Source organism: Lemur catta, chromosome 15, assembly GCF_020740605.2.
Source record: "Lemur catta isolate mLemCat1 chromosome 15, mLemCat1.pri, whole genome shotgun sequence".
NCBI lineage: Eukaryota > Metazoa > Chordata > Mammalia > Primates > Lemuridae > Lemur > Lemur catta.
In genome coordinates this window covers 24,620,951-24,638,418 of record NC_059142.1, presented here as the reverse complement: position 1 = coordinate 24,638,418, position 17,468 = coordinate 24,620,951, and the positions used below count along the sequence as shown (strand labels likewise).

General features: G+C 40.8%; 1 protein-coding gene across 5 annotated transcripts in view; it reads left to right on the top strand.

Moving 5' to 3' along the window:
* The first annotated feature begins 16,743 nt into the window (after positions 1-16,743).
* The window catches only part of TADA2A (transcriptional adaptor 2A), a 47,625-nt gene continuing 46,900 nt past the window's right edge, over positions 16,744-17,468 (top strand). For 4 of the 5 annotated variants that reach the window (XM_045525545.1, XM_045525543.1, XM_045525546.1 and 1 more), the window contains exon 1: positions 16,748-16,818. The gene's annotated coding sequence lies outside the window, so the exon portion shown is untranslated. Of the gene's footprint in view, positions 16,819-17,468 lie in introns of all 5 variants that reach the window. The other variant, XM_045525542.1, reaches the window with a different exon arrangement.

Sequence of the window (17,468 nt, the reverse complement as noted above, 5' to 3'; positions counted from 1 at the left end):
TAAGGCTTGAGTTAATAGTCAAGTTGAACCTTAAAGAGATAGAACAGATACAAAGCATGGATGATGATAAGTTTCAAGGAAGCCCTAAAGAACCTCTAAATTTCCATAGAGCACAATTTGAAAATACAGGAGAAAGGAAAAAGCACTGGAATTGGCTTTTGGATAAATGAGCATGTTATTTGCCTTCTGCCACTGACTCACAACATTGCCTCAAGTTTATCCTGCCATCTGTGGCTTAGTTTGACCATAAAATAGCAGGGGGGAAATGCCTGTTCTTTCTCAGGACCACTGGAGAGGATGATTACAAGCATTATACTTAGAAGCTCTTGGTCCAGGACAAATGCCTGCATTCATCCCCATCCTTCCCAGCTTCCTCAGCACAGAATGTCCTTTAATCCAGAAACATGAGATTTCCAGGAGATGAAACACGTGGCAAAGTCTACACACATCAACTCTTGTGCAAGAGTATAATTTGGGTAACATTTGTACTGACTACATAGAAAAATCACTGATAAAATCGGCCTCAGACTGGCAAGGTGGCACATGCCTGTAATCCTAGCACTCTGGGAGGCCAAGGCAGGAGGATCTCTTGAGGTCAGGAGTTCAAGAGCAGCCTGAGCAAGAGCAAGACCCTGTCTCTACAAAAAATAGAAAAATTAGCTGGGCCTGGTAGTGCTCACCTGTAGTCCCAGCTACTTAGGAGGTTGAGGCAGGAGAATTGCTTGAGCCCAGGAGTTTGGGATTGTAGTGAGCTATGATAATGCTACTGTACTCTACCTGGGGTGACACAGTGAGACTCTGTCTCGAAAAAAAAGAAGAAGAAGAAGAAGAAAGGAAGAAATTCACTGACAAAATCAAAATTGTTTATTTTGCTTTGGGAACAACTTGTTTCCTCTTAGAAAGCAAGACCCCTCTGAGTATTTTCTAACTCCCTAATCAGTTAACAACTTTGAATCCTATATTCCCTTACCAGTGGAGATTTTTGAAATCTAAAAGATGAGAGAGATGGCAGAGAAGGGAGAACTCCTGTGTGGGCTTCAGGATGTGTACTTCAGTCTGCAGATCATTTCAGAGCTGGGCACAATTCTTGGTGTCACCATCATAGACCAAGTTATAAAGACAACTTGATGAAACACTGTTTCTATGTAAGTGCCAATTATTTCTCTGCAAAGTGCAAAGTTTCTATTGCAAATTCTTTCTCATTAAGCTACCACACTTTGTTTTTATAATTATTAGTTAAATCATTATAAAAAATTTTAGGCCGGGCGCGGTGGCTCACGCCTGTAATCCTAGCACTCTGGGAGGCCAAGGCGGGTGGATCGCTTAGGGTCAGGAGTTTGAGACCAGCCTGAGCAAGAGCGAGACCTTGTCTCTACTAAAAACAGAAAGAAACTATCTGGCCAACTAAAAATATATATAGAAAAAAAAATTAGCCGGGCATGGTGGCACATGCCTGTAGTCCCAGCTACTCGGCAGGCTGAGGCAGTAGGATCGCTTAAGCCCAGGAGTTTGAGGTTGCTGTGAGCTAGGCTGACGCCACGGCACTCACTCTAGCCTGGACAACAGAGTGAGACTCTGTCTCAAAAAAAAAAAAAAGAAAAAATTTTAGAAAATACTCAAAAGTATAACAAATAAAAAAATAAAAGGTATACCTAAATCCCTCCTCCCAGATATAACCACTGTTAACACCGGCCAATATGTTACCAGTGGTTAATAAAAGACACATATATTATACATCATATTCTTCATACCACTTTTAATATGTCTCTCCTTTTTAGATAATATATTACTACTATATTTCCAGTTGGCACAATTATTAAGTTGTGTTTATTTTCAAATCTTAGATTTGAGGGGACTAGAACCCCTTTTTGAAGGGTCTAAGTCACCCCAATACTTTTTGATAGACCCAAAGATTAAGACAGGTAGTTGCTTAGGACAAAGAAGGCAAATTCACAAAAACCTCCAGTTTAAACTTTTTAAGTTATTGCTGAATGACATTAGGTAATTAGCTGTATTTTTGTGTGTGTTAAAAGCATTACTTTGTTAAATATAAACACTTAAAATATATAATAATTTTATATCCATTTTGCCACTTCATTTTTTAGATACACTTGTAATCTCTTTTTCATTTCTTTCTTACTCTTTTTATACTTACTTCTCCACCTGTGAAAGATAATACCTGTAATCTCAAAAATCAAAGTGACCTAAGACTCAGGATCTCTGACAGGCCTGAGCAGGACATTAGCATCCTTCCTTTGCTGTACCCTCGGGCTAGTGCAATGGCGGGCTTAGGGATGGTACTAGCCTTAAACATTCTTTCCCCAAACTCCTACCCCTTCTTATTTTGGACCCTTCTTAAGCACTGTCCAGCAAATTCTGACCGAGAGAGCACTTTTCCTATGTTTATGTCCAGAACTGCCATTTTCCAAGGAAGAGCTGCTATATGTACTTATGATTAGTGGCCAAAAGAAGTCTTTTTGTTGTTGTTGTTGTTTTTGCCTTGGACAGGTTGAGAGCCCTTTGACCCTGTCCTCCCCTCATACTTTTGTCTTCTACTTCTCTTCTCCCACTTTCAAAAAGGATTATATTTCCTGAGTTCACACAATGTCCCTCAGGTTGCCTGGAGTTGTTACTTATCTTTTTATGTGTACTTCCTGGTTATTCTGCTTGAAGTCCATAGTGTCTGTGTTTATTTGTGTATCTCTACATTACTTTGCATCAACAAAACGCCAAGTTCAATGTAGACACTCAAAAAATTTGTTGATAATGTCATATCACCAGATGGATAGCTGAGGGTAGCATATATGACCTCCTAGAAGAAAATAAGTTTTATATCAAAGTTGCTGTCAGTTACTAGGGAGAAACAAACCAATGAGGGCCATATTTTAATTGTTGCTAACATTTGAATTCTTCTCGCTGGACTTATATTATTTTCTAGACTTATATTATTATATTATTTTTCTCATATTTCATAATCTCTTCCTCTTTCTCTTCCTCATTATTCCAGCCAGCACTTTTCTTCTTTCTTTCCATCTTTTTCTTTCCCTATTCAATGACCTCATTTGTCTCATCAAATTCTAAAAATTTCCCTTCATCTGAGTTACCAGTAACCTTGGATCCATGTCTATAGTGACATTTCAGGTCCAAAAAGTCTTTCCTTCTACCTAACCCTCCTCCCCTTGGTGCAGTGTAGCAACAGGTGTGCCTTGGACTGTAATTTAGGAACTTTCATTGGACTCTTGTGAATTTGCACCCTCCAGTGGCTAAAGCTGCTAACTGCATTCTCTGAAAAAAGGCAATCGGCATAAACAAATGTAAATTAATTAACAAATCATGACAAATGTGAAGCTTGTATTACTGCCCCAAAGAGAACAATCATTCATAACAGCCAAATTGTGTCCTATTTTAAGTCTTATTTACTAAAATTTAAAATTGGCTGGAGAATGGTATGTTTAGAGGTTTGGTGTTACGGTCTCTGCAGAATAAGTTGATGCCCAGAAGACTCTCCAAGGATTAAGTAAGGTCACTACTTCTCCCTAATGTACTGGAAAAGAAGAATAAACAATGCAGGTGATAGGGTAAAGTCCTTATAGCCTCTAGAAGAATCAAACATTCTACAGAAGAGACACTGAATTTGAAGATTGATAAGGTATATATATGAGATAATATCAGTTTATTTCTTTTACAGTGAATATACTATGTCTAGGACATATGTCAGAGAGTAGAATTCATGAGTTATGGGATACATATATCTTCAACTTTGCTAGATTGCACATGGCTCTCTAAAGTAGTTATACCAAATAGAGTACTACCAGCAGTAAAGAGAGTCCCCATATTCCACAACCTCCCCAATTCGGAAATCTCAGACTTTAAAATTCTTGCCAATCTGATGGTTATGAAGTACTATGTCATTGTTGTTCTCATGTACATTTCTTGACTAATAGTAAAGTTGAGCACCTTTGCATATATTTATTTGCCATTAGGTTTTCTCTTGCTTGCTCATAACCTCTCCCTATTTTTTTACTGGGTTGTTGGTCTTTTTTATGTTGAACTATTTATTATAAGGGCTATTACCTGTTAGTCTTTTTTATTGAGTTGTAGAATTCCTGTAATCCTGGATATACTCCTGGACACTAATCCTTTGTCTGTGAAACATCTTACAATCCAAAGTGTATTTCTAATACAAGATTCCTCTTTTCTTTTTTCTTTTCTTTTTTTTGAGACAGAGCCTCACTCTGTTGCCCAGGCTAGTGCCGTGGCGTCAGCCTAGCTCACAGCAACCTCAAACTCCTGGGCTCAAGGGACCCTCAGCCTCCCGAGTAGCTGGGACTACAGCCATGCACCACCATGCCCGGCTAATCATTTCTATATATATTTTTAGTTGTCCATATAATTTCTATTTTTAGTAGAGATAGGGTCTCACTCTTGCTCAGGCTGGTCTTGAACTCCTGAGCTCAAACGATCCACCAGCCTTGGCCTCCCAGAGTGCTAGGATTACAGGTGTGAGCCACCTCACCCGGGCCAAGATTCCTCAACATACAGATTTACACATAAATAAACAACTGTAAGGCTCTGAGGTTCTGGGAGTCCCCTTTGGCTCCAAGAATTTGTTTTCATTTTGCTTTCTGTGGCTGCATTTAAAAAGCTATTGATAGGCCAGGCATGGTGGCTCATGCCTGTAATCCTAGCACCCTGGGGGGCCGAGGCAGGAGGACAGCTTCAGCTCAGGAGTTGGAGACCAGCCTGAGCAAGAGTGAGACCCATCTTTAAAATAAATAAATAAATAAACAGATAAATAAAAAGCTATTGATGCTTATGCCTGAAAGTCCTACAAAACCACATATATTTCTCAGAAAGACTTCAAGGTCTCCCATCTTGAAGGACTCTGCTTTGCTCATTCAGACACATAAATGACAAAATAAGGTAACTGGGTCCTCAGCATATTCCAATCCTGATCTTCATGGTAGCAAGAGGAAAAAAGCAACTCTCAAGAAAGTACTAGTGTCTGTCATTGTCTTATTCTGAAATTAAACCAACTAAGTGATGCACAGGTTCAATTTCAGAATGACTTATTTAGATTTTATTTTCCTCAACATCTATGATGAATCCATAGTGTTGCAAAGGATTGCAAAATGCAGTAATAGCTACACTCCTGGGCCTTTTACCAATTAAAAAGCTCTGAGCTTGCCAGAGTAAGCCATGAAGTACCTTTCCCCAACATTTGTGTCTTAGCACAACAAAGATAAACTTTAGCAAAACAGACAGTTGGCGTGCCAGAGCAACACCGTAATTAGGGAGGTCTGTCTGGCCTCCTCTTCACTCTGCTGTGGTATTATTTTTTACTCCTCTAATTCCCTCCCTCCTATCTAGAAAGCAAAGATTCTGATTCACATATCCATGCTTTCAATGCATCCTTTCCTCCAATGTACTCATTCTTCCTGGTGGATTAATTGTAAGCCTTTTATCTCTAAATATAGATAATAATAAACAGCATTTGATGCACATTTACCATGTAAGAATAAAAGCCTTTGCCTTCTGCTAAAGTCATGTTAGGAAAACAAGTAGGTTTAGGGAGTGTATCATTGGCCTGAACTACAACAGCCTCTGAATCTGTCTCCCCATACAGTTTCTTGCTTCCCTTTAACCTGCACACAGTTCTCCTTGCTGTAACCAGAGTGAGCTTTTCAAAATGCAAATTTAATCTTATTACTCTTCTGCTAAAAACCATTTGGTGACTTTCCACTGCTATCAGGATAAAGTCCAAAATCCTGAAGAAGACTGCCAAGGCCCTAGATAATCTGCCTGCCTCCCTCCAGTCTCCACCACCCCTTCCCCTTCTCTAGCTTCAGCTGCAGTGGACTAGCATCCTTTCCTGGCTCAGGGCCTGTGCTGTTCTGTCTGCCTAGAACACTCTTTTGGCTTCCTCATCCCACGTTCCCCTTCCTTCATTATTATTAGCCTGTTCAACTTTCCAGCCTTCTTTCAAATATTGGCTCAACAGTCACCTCCTCAATCTGACCTCCCAAACTCCATTAGAGTCCTCTATACTTTTATTGCATAAATTTTCTTCAGAGTCTTTATCTGTTTGCAATTATGTATTTCTGTAGTATTTGATTAATGCCTATCTCTCATACGGAGGTAAGCTGCATTGAGAGCTAGTACCAGTCTGTTTTACTTACATTGAATCCTTAGGCCCAGGGCTATGTCTCACACTTGTAGGACTTAGTAAATAATTGTCCTTAATGAAGGAAGAGGCAGATGGGAATTAGGTTCATCCTCTTCGCAGAACCGCTTCAAGGTTCCCAGATACCAGAAATTTGGAAGCCATTTTTTCTGTGCCTTTTCTTCTTTTACTATGAGTCGCCAGGTTACTCTGCCTGGCCTTCATCTCACTTAACTCTCTGAGGTAGCTACAATTATTATTTGCATTTTATAGCAGAGGAAATGAGCATCAGAGACTTGCCCAAGGTCACAGAGCTAGTGAGTGACAAAGCTAGGATTCCAACATAGGTAGCTGACCTCAAAATCTTTATGTTCTTAACCACTACACATAAGGAGGGAGGGGGTAGGAGGGGATGGGTATATTCACACCTAATGGGTGCGGTGCACACCCTCTGGGAGATGGACACACTTGAAGCTCTGACTCAGGTGGGGCAAAGGCAATATATGTAACCTAAACATTTGTACCCCCCCCCAATATGCTGAAATTAAAAAAAATGCTACACATAAGCTCTACTTGTATCTTTCATTGACATTTCTATTGAGTGGTTGGTCTCATCTATTTCTAGGAGCTCTTTATGTTAGAGGATTAGCCCTTTGTGTTATGAGTTGGAAACATTTTTTCCATTTGTTTTTTTGCTCTGCAGAAACTTTTGATGTACTGATTAACACCTCTATTTATGCTTTATTTATTTTTTCTTTTTGAGACAGTGTCTCACTCTGTCGCCCCAGCTACAGTGCAGTGGTGTCATCATAGCTCACTGCAACTTCAAACTCCAGGGCTCAAGTGATCCTCTTGCTTCAGCCTTCTGAGTAGCTGGGACTACAGGCGAGTCACTATGGCCGGCTAATTTTTTTATTTTTTGTAGAGATGGGGTCTCACTATTGCTCAGGCTGGTCTTGAACTCCTGACCTCAAGCAATCCTCCCACCTCGGCCTCTCAGAGCCCTAGGTTTACAGCACCCAGCTCACAATGGGTCTGAATAATGCTCTGCTGACTTCTTTCTTTTAATATCTCCCATCTCTACTGCTGCTTCTCTCTCCATTCTGGACTATGGGCTCTTCTGTGTCTTACCTGCTGTCATCCAAGTTTCTTTTTTTTTTTTTGCCGCTTCCCTACCCCCCCCCAAGTTTCTATTCTTCACCCTTCTTTTGTCTTACGCTATGCAATGAGCTCAAGTAATCTGTCTTCTGTGGCTTTAAATTTTCCATCAATCTGCTGTTTACTCCCTAATCTGTATCTCTGACCTAGACATCTCCCTTGGCTTCACCTCTATATCCTACAGGCACCTCAAATTCAACATATCCAGAACAAAATCTGCTCTTTTCCCCCTCATATCTGTGCTTTGCCCTGTGTTCCCTCTCTATGGCAGGATTCAATAAATATTTACTGAATGAAGGAATGAACACATAAGAATGCTCTGGAAGTTTCAAGTAAAAAGCCTTCAAGAAGGCTAGCAGGCTGTGAGAAGGCTTCTCAGGCTGCTTTACAGGCTTAGAAACCCAAATTTTCCACACATAGAGAATGACCCATTATTTTTTTTTTGAGACAGAGTCTTGCTTTGTTGCCTGGGCTAGAGTGAGTGCCGTGGCGTCAGCCTTGCTCACAGCAACCTCAAACTCCTGGGCTTAAACGATCCTACTGCCTCAGCCTCCCCAGTAGCTGGGACTACAGGCATGCGCCACCACGCCTGGCTAATTTTTTCTATATATATATTTTAGTTGGCCAGATAATTTCTTTCTATTTTTTTAGTAGAGACGGGGTCTCGCTCTTGCTCAGGCTGGTCTCGAACTCCTGAGCTCAAGCGATCCACCCGCCTCGGCCTCCCAGAGTGCTAGGATTACAGGCGTGAGCCACCGCGCCCGGCCAAAGAGGACTGAGAATGACCCATTATTTAGGAGCATAATCACACCAACCAAGTTCATAGATAAAATTATCAATTTATTAATTTATAAGAAATATAATTATCATATGTACAAAATTACTTATTAACTTACAATGAGAAATATAATTGTCATATGTACAGAAATACTACCTTTATGTAACTAGCATATTCTGAACCTGAAGGTAGTTCTACATGGGAAGCTGAATTATTCATGCATCATTGTTTAACTTATGCACTCTTAATAGGGGAGAAAATAAGTCTTATTCTGAGGGGCAAAAAACCTCTTTTTATGTACAAAGTACATATATATAGTACATAAACATATATATGGTATATCCGTGGTACCAAAACTTTGTGGGGGGAGGTGATTGTCTAAAAAAGCTCTTTAGGGATGGCAATTATGATAAAAAGGTTGAAAACACTAGTTTAACACCTATAATGATTCTTTTTTAAAGGAATCAGAATAAGAGGAGTTAGTTCTAAAATTCAAATATTCAATGACATTAGGCTGATAAGGTATCTCTACAATATAGTAGTAGGCTATCACAGGGCAATAATACTTGAAATTCACTGGCCAAGGGTCTCTTCCTTGAATGGACACTAAAAAAGCTTCAGTAGGCTCTAACTCTTCCATTACTGACTAACCCCTCCCTTTTTCAGGTTGACTCATTCTCCCTTTGGATATGCTATACATACTCTGTATTTCTAAGAGCCATTCTATCTCTTAAAGGAACATTACATATCTCTGCTGTGATCCATCACCTTCTGAGGTTGTATAAAGTAGTGGTTAGGGGTTGGGGTAGAAGTTTGAATCTCTATTATGCTGTCTGCTTACATTCTCCAAGTATCAGTTTCTGAATCAGTAAAATGGGAATAACATCTCCCTCAAACGGATTCTTAGGGACTAAAAGGAGAAAATATATGCAGAGAGCCTTAAACAGTAGCTATTTTTAGTACTACATTGGGACGGAAACCCTGCTGTGTCATTTTGAAGAGTGTGTTTGTGTGAGTGTATGATTAAGTAGTAAAGGATTTCAGATAAAACTATTGTCTTTGGCATGATTATGGATTCTAGAAAATTAATAAAATGAGCAAACACTAAAAAATGTGTTTGGCTGTGTAAAAATAACCAATTACAGTCATTTATGTAAACAGCTTAACATTTAAGGCCTAATTATCATGCAGCACCATAACAATTACACACGTTAAATATGCATCAGATTAACCTTGTTGTAAGTTTTATTTGATTACAATAAAAGTACTCACTCTGTATTCTAAGGAACAGTCTTATTGTTAATTGCTCATAATACATAAGTTTGTTCACTATTTATATTAATTAAATGGAACATAGCTCCTGAGTTTGTTCTCCATTTGAGACAAGGCTGGATTATCTGTCCTACATGGCAACTACACAGGAAACATTTGTCCTGTGACCTATGAGATAATGTACACTTTCTTTAGTTTTCTGTAGTGAGGAAGATACTGAAGAAGCTGCTAGCAAAAAAAAAAATTCTGTTTAATTGCCTGTTGTGGAAACCTACAGGTTTCCAGTAAATAGGAGTTCTTGATTCAAATAATTAAAAACATTTTAATGCTCAGCACTAGTTAACCTAGCCTAAAACAAGTTCTAAACAAGCCCTGGGGTCATCCTGTGGAGCACTTCTAGAAATAAAATTATAATTTATTTGACTTCCACCATGAATCAGGTACTATGCATACGTACACCATCGCATCCTTATAAAACTCTTACGAATTAGATAGTTATCATTTTATATATGAGAAGAAAAGAGATGCAGAAAGATAATAACTTGCCTAAATTCTTAAAGGTAGTAAGGAATAGAGACAGGATTCTAATTCAGGAAAGCATCAAAGGCCATATAATTTTCCAATTATATTAAACTGTGCCAGGTTCTTTACAAATACTTCAAACATTTATCAGGCACTTGATTGCAAAAGAGTATAGACGGTCACCAAATGATGCAAAATACTTTAGAAGCCTGTTTTGACAGTCAAAAGGAGGAGGCCCCGTACATTAGGCTGATAAGTATGCAGCTAGGCTGCCTAGTAGGCATTTTAAAATTTGATAAACAGAGCTACTCAGCAACAATATATTTCCAGTCTACCTGACCTTTTGGATTCCACCCAAAGGCTGGTGACTCATGAGACAGATATCCTACACTCTGTGTAGATGAGAAAGAAGTCAGTGAGGTGAGGAAGAGGCAGAAGAGATGGGTAACAGAAGCCTAGATTCATGAAAATTCAGTTTAATGGCCATGGCATTATGAAAATTCTGATACTTGTTAACTCTTGAGTTTTAAATAGTGAGAAGTAGTTTATTAGTTATGTTTGGATGGATTTGGTTTCTTGTTTTATTTTTTATAAGTATTCTAATAAACATCTTTTATTTATTTACCTGTGGCATATTTTTAAAAATTTTATTGACAAATGAAAACTGTATATATTTATGGTATATAACATGATGTTTTGATATACATATACATTGTTGAATGGCTAAATCAAGCTAATTAACATATTCATTACCTCACATATTTATCATTTTTTCTGGTGAGAACATTTAAAATCTACTCTTAGCAATTTTCATGTATACAATCCATTAACTATAGTTACCATACTATATAATAGATCTCATGAATTTAATCCTCCTAATTGAAATTTTGTATCCTTTGGCCAACATCTTCCTAATCCATGCACCCTTAGCCCCTGGTAATCACCATTCTACTCTCTGCTTCTATGAGTTTGACTTTTTTAGATTATACATATAAGTAAGATCATGCAATGTTTGTCTTTCTGTGCCTAGTTTATCTCACTTAGCACAATGTCTTCTAGGTTTATCCATGTTGATCCATGTAGTTACAAAGGACAAGATTTCCTACTTTTTAAAAGCTGAATAGTATTCCATTGTGTATATATACCACATTTTCTTTACCCATTCATCTGCTGATAGACACTTAGGTTGTTTCTGTGTCTTGGTTATTGTCAATAAGGCTGCAATGAACATGTGAGTACAGATATCTCAACATACTGATTTCCTTTAGATATATACCCCAAAGTGGGACTGTTAGATCAAATAGTAGTTCTACTTTTAAATTTTTGAGTAGCTGCCATACTGTTTTCCATAATGGCTGTACTAATTTACATTCCTACCAACAGTGTACAAGAGTTTCCTTTTCCCTACATCCTTGCCAATGCTTGCTCTTATCTTTTTGATAATAATCATCCTAACAGGTGTGAGGTGATAGCTCACTGTAGTTTTAATTTGCATTTCTCTGATTACTGATGTTGAGCATTTTTTTTAAATACCAGTTAGCCATTTGTATGTCTTCTTTTGAAAAATGTCTTTTCAGACCCTTTGCCCATTTGTTAATCGGGTTATTTTCTTGCCTATTGAGTTAGAGTGCCTTATGTATTTTGGATATTAACCCCTTATCAGATGTATGTGTCACAAATATTTTCTCCCATTCCATAGCGTGTCTCCTCACTTTGTTGATTGTTTTGTTTGCTGTGTGAACAGGTCTGATTTTAATTCTGGCTGTGCTACCTAATAAGTGAATGACTTAAGGCAAGTGGTTTTACCGCTCTGAGGTTTGTTTTTCCTTATCATAAAATGGGATGCAGTAGGGCCCCCTAGCAGAATTTCCTTTTCCCCTCTTCTTAACCTTTGAGATCTTGAAGGGTCCTCTTATTTATGCAGAAACCCACCAGGCAAGCCACTATGTAGAGAAATGGCTATATGTAGACCTTTCATTTCTTTTGTATGGTTTTTTTTTCTCTCTCTCTTTTCAAATTTTTCTTACTTTTGTATGTTTTTGTTTTTTAGAGACAGGGTCTTGCTATGTTTCCCAGGCTGGATTTGAACTCCAAGGCTCAGGCAATCCTCCCACCTCAGCCTCTTGAGTAAGCTGGGACACCACTGTGCCCTGGGCATTTCTTTAAGTAGATTAATTAGCCCAAAGGTGCTTTAACTCTTCCTGTGAAGACTGGTGATAGTAACTGCAGATCAACTTATGTTAAGCAGGCTAGGAACCTTCTGTCAAGAAAGGGATTGACTCCATAACTCCTTTGACTGGGATAGCCAAAAAGAGAGAAAGATGGGGAGGAGTGTCTTGACAGGGTGGGAAGGAAGAGGGCAATACTCCTCAATCTAAGAGGCAGCAGCACAGGTCGGAGAGGTTGGAACGAGTCCTGACCTGGGCTGCGTGGAAGCCAGGGCTTCTGTCAAAGTGCCTTAATGTATGAACTCCAAAAGCTGTAACCCTTGAAGTTCAGGCCTTTTATTGGGTGAAGTTCTCTCTACTGAGTTAACACTCAGGATGATTCCTTGCCCCTGTAATTGGGGAAGTGGTCGCTCCAGGACCTAAATCTGTGGCTAATTTACACTGACTGGGTATATCTGAGAACAAAGGGGAGGAAGTTGAAGCCTAGAAGGCATGGCTAGACTTTTAGACTTTTTGTGTTTATCTATCTACATACCAAAGTACAAAGAGCAATGTTAGCTGCAAGAAAAATACAGATTAGGTGAGACAAAGTTTATAAAGTCTTTCAGCACTCAGGATATAGTAAGTAGACATGTTGTAGTATCATTTCCATGGGGAAGGAGGCTCAGAAACTGTACTTTTGATTCTAACTACAGTAGCTTAGTAATTGAGGGGGAGCTGTTGGGATATTTTGGTCTCAGTCAATGGCAGGCATGTTACAGAGCCTAATGGTAGGATACGAGTTTCCTTGCTGGGTTCCTAGTTCAAAAGTCAACTTCTTCAGTTAGTTAAGAATGGAAGGGCTTGAAGAATGTGCTATTAGTCTGTCCTAAAGGTCAATCTTCAAAAATACTGGTCCGATATGGACTGATTTGGATATTATTACTGTAAATTTCTGACTTAAAAAGGATAGAAGGTATTTTTGCAGGTTCCTTTACAGAGATGTTTAGTGAGGAAACAAGGCATTTAGTCATCTTTGCTATCACAGGTTAAATACAGGGTACACTGGGAGCACATAAGAAGAGGGCTACTTAACTCAGACTTTAGGGGGGGTCGGAAGACATATTGTTGAGGAAATGATGTCTAAGTTGAAGTAGGCAGTATCTTGGTAAAGGAAGCTTGGAGGTAAGAGTGCACAAGAGAAATGAAGATACTTCTGGCTGGAGAATGGAGTCTAAGATGGGGCAGTGATGATAAAGAAATATGAAGAGGGCAGGGCGCGGTGGCTCACGCCTGTAATCCTAGCACTCTGGGAGGCCGAGGCCGGTGGATCGCTCAAGGTCAGGAGTTCGAGACAAGCCTGAGCAAGAGTGAGACCCCGTCTCTACCAAAAATAGAAAGAAATGATTTGGACAGCTAAAAATCTATATATAGAAAAAAATTAGCTGGGCATAGTGGCAGATGCCTGTAGTCCCAGCTACTCGGGAGGCTGAGGCAGTAGGATCGCTTAAGCCCAGGAGTATGAGGTTGCTGTGAGCTAGGCTGACGCCACGGCACTCACTCTAGCCCGGGTAACAAAGCGAGACTGTCTCAAAAAAAAAAAAAAGAAATATGAAGAGGCTAGGGCTTTCTACAGAAAGTGACTATATAAATTTATTATACAGACAGACACTTCTGAGAGTGAAATAAGGCTATATTAATAATTATAGAGTGTATAATTATACAAGTGTATACCAAGACTGTCCTGAGCAGATTGAACTATGGTCACCTTACTTGTAAGTCACATTCTGGTGCTTGTACCTCCAGTGAAAGTGTAGAGTGCATATCTTCTTTTTACCTTATACATTTTGCTTGAGTGACTTCCTTCTTACCTTTGTCTTTACTTGCTCATTTGACAAATATTTGTTGAGAATACACTCCTAAGCAGTGAGGTTACAAAGAAGAAGACAGTATCTGTCTTCAAGCTCATCTAGGGAAGACACACAGGCAAAGAAACAATTCTAACACAGTTACACGATTTTAGCACTGACTACTCCAATGAACTCTAGACTTAAATTCGTCATTTCCAGTCAGAATGGAAAATATAAATCCAACCTATAACTTTTAATTTCTCCTCCAAATCTGTTCTTCCTTTAGCAGGTCTCATAAGTGATGCTACTATCCACTACATTACTTAAGGCAAAAACTCAGCAATGTGCATTTTAATTTCTCCACATCTTTCTTAAGAACACTGACTAAATTGGTCTATGGAGGTCCTAACATCAATTGAAGGCCATGTTTTTAAGGAATAGATCCCAGTATTATGTGGGACCATTTTTTCCACAGTAGTACATTAATGACTTACATTCATTGTTGACAATCATAACATCCAGGTCTGGGTATATGCCCTAGCCAGTCTCAAAAAATTTGAGTTTAGGTGAGAAAGACATGAAGATATGAGTGATTGACCCTAGCTCTACTTTGCAGAGAAGTTTAGAGGGTTGTAAAGGTGTAGATGAAACACCCATGTTAATAAATTATCTGTTGAACTGCTGTGTAAAAGGACAAGTTATGCTTTAAAGGGCAATTTTAAATGTTTCTACCATCCATTCTCCACACAGCTGCCAGAGTGATCCTTTTGTAGCAAATCCTATTACTCCTTTGGTCTCAACTCTTCATAGTATTCTATCCTATCCCAATAAAATCCAAAATCTAACCATGGCTTACCAGACAATACATGTTCTGGCTACAAGCTATAAGTTCTGTCTTATTTCTCTAATTTGATGTGCTCCAGCCACACTGGTCTTCTTACTTCTTTTCTTTTTTGGGGGGAGGGAGGAGTGAGATTCAATTACCTTTTCTTTTCCTGAGACAGAATCTTACTCTGTTGCCCTGGGTAGAGTGCAGTGGTGTCGTCACAGCTCACTGTACCCGCAAACTCCTGGGCCCAAGGGATCCTCCTGCCTCAGCAACCCAAGTAGCTGGGACTACAGGCACACCACAAGGTCCAACTAATTTTTCTATTTTTAGTAGAAACGGGGGTCTCGCTCTTGCTCAGGCTGGTCTCAAACTCCTGACCTCAAGGAATCCTCCCACCTCAGCCTCCCAGAGTGCCTGGGATTACAGGTGTGAGCTAGCCCTTACTTTTTTTCCATGCCAAACAAGTCCCTGAATGAGGAACATCGCATTTGTTGTTTCTCTTCTTGAATAGTTTCCCTCTAGAAATCCAGTTTCCTCTTTCATTAAATGACTAGATTTCTTTTTATGTGTCTCCTACACTGAGGCCTTCTTTATCTACCCTAACTAAAAGAGAATCCCCACAGCACTCTTGTCACTTTATCTTGATTTATTTTTCCATAAAATTTATATTACTGGGCATTATCTACTATTTAGTAATATGTGTATTGCTTATTGTCAATCCCCCCACTGTAATATAAGCTCCATGAGGCAGAGACTTTGCTTTGTTCACTGTGAATTCCCAGCACCTGTTTAATGAGAACAGTCTGCTCATTAAATATTTGTCAAATGAATGAATAGATTTTCAGGATACATCAAATGTTCAGATATCCTATCATATACTTATTGACATGATGCATAGAAAAATGGAAGGGTAAATACCAAAATGTTACTGTTTATTTAATCTGGTGGGAGGGAGGTAGTTTTCACATTATTTTTTACTCATGCGAATTTATTCATTTATTTATTTTTACAATGAACTTGTATTATCCTATACCAAAAAAGGACCAAAGGGACCACACAGGCAGCAAGTGTAAATGGATTCTAAAAAAGGTTGGACAAATTTATCAAAGACACACTTCTAGATAGATACAACAGCATAGTGGTTAAGATAAACCATGGTTTGAATCCCCTTCCCCAACACTTCCTAGCAGTGACCCCAAGTTATTTATGTGCCAGTGCCTAAATTTCATCACCTGGAAAATGGGGATAATAATAGCTGCCTACCTCGTGAGTTTTAAATGAGACCGTATGTGTAACCTGCTTTGTACACTGTCTGGCATGCAATAAGTACTCAACAAATGGTAGCTATTATAATAACCATTAGTAGTAGTAATAAGAGATGTTGGGACATACCTAGCCCTCAAGATTGACATCAGAGTAGACCACCACATCCTGTCATCATTGCGCCTCAATTTGGGCCTCTGAAGCCCAATGGGGATGGTTCTTTCCAAAGAAGACAATTTCGACGTTCCAGAAGCATCTGAATGAAACGTACCCTCTTCACCCTTTAAACCATTCAGTCAGTCTGTTTAATCCATGAGAAGCACTGAGACGCCCGGACTGGAGAGGCGGCCACGGCTCGCCGTCCTTGAGCCCAGTCCCTCAGCCTCAGTTTCCTTTGCTGCAATGGGGTGGTGGTGGGAATGTTATCACAAACCCTGACAGAACCGGCCCGCTAGGCCTCACCGCACTCCGCAGGGGATCGAACCGCACGATGCACGGGGAAGCCTCTGGCGACGGGCCACGCGCCACACGGGAAAAGTAATTACGGGTGGGACTCAAAAGTCAGGCAAGCGGCTCAGCCCTATCCTGCCAGCACTCAGGCCCAGGGACTGTGGCGGGCGCGCGCGGGGGCCGGGGAAGGTGCAGAGGGGGCGGCGGCGGGCGCCGGGTACCCGGCGGGGGCCGCTAAGGCCAAGGGCGGGGATGGGGAAGGGGCGGAGGCGGCGGGCGCGCGGCACGCGGCGCGCTCGCGATTGCGCCGTCCGGGAGCGCGCACGTAAGCCCGGGGTCGCGGGCGGCTGGCAGCTCCTGGGTGCGGAGGAGGGGGACGCGGCGAGGTGAGGCGCGAGGCAGCGCAGGGCAGGCGGGTGGCGCGGCGCGAGCCCCTCTAGCGGGACTAAGGGGAAGCGGGAACCGCGAAGTGAAGCGGGGGAAGGGGAAGGGGAAGGGGGGCGGGCTGCGGGCCCCGGCGGCTGGCGTGGCGGCGGCTCCGGGCCACGCCGCGCCGTGGGGGAGGGCGGCGCGGGGCCGGGCCTGACCTCTCGGGCCCCGCCCCGCGTCTGGGCGGTGCCGCAGTGTCCCAGCCTCGATTCTCCTGTCTCTGCGATGGAGCGCGTCATTCCCGTGGTAACAGCCACTGTGTATAGTGCCCCTGGCTGTCCACGCCCATTGAATTTCCTGGTAGGCCTTCCAAAGTAGGTATTTTAACTCCATTTTGGAGCTGAAACTCAGGTAGAATGACGTGCCCAGGATCATACAGCTAATAAGAACGAAGTAAGGATTTGAACTTTGGCTCCAAAACTTCAGAGCCTGTGCCTTTCCTTTGTACCACGCTGAACCTGCTGCTCACAGTACCTTACTTCCTCCACCCAGCAACTAATTTGAATTCGGCAAATATTAATTTGGACTTAGCGCCCATGCTCCCATGGATGTTAGTGTCAGAAGAATGTGGTCTCTTGTGAGAGGACAGGAGGACAGGAAAAAAGAA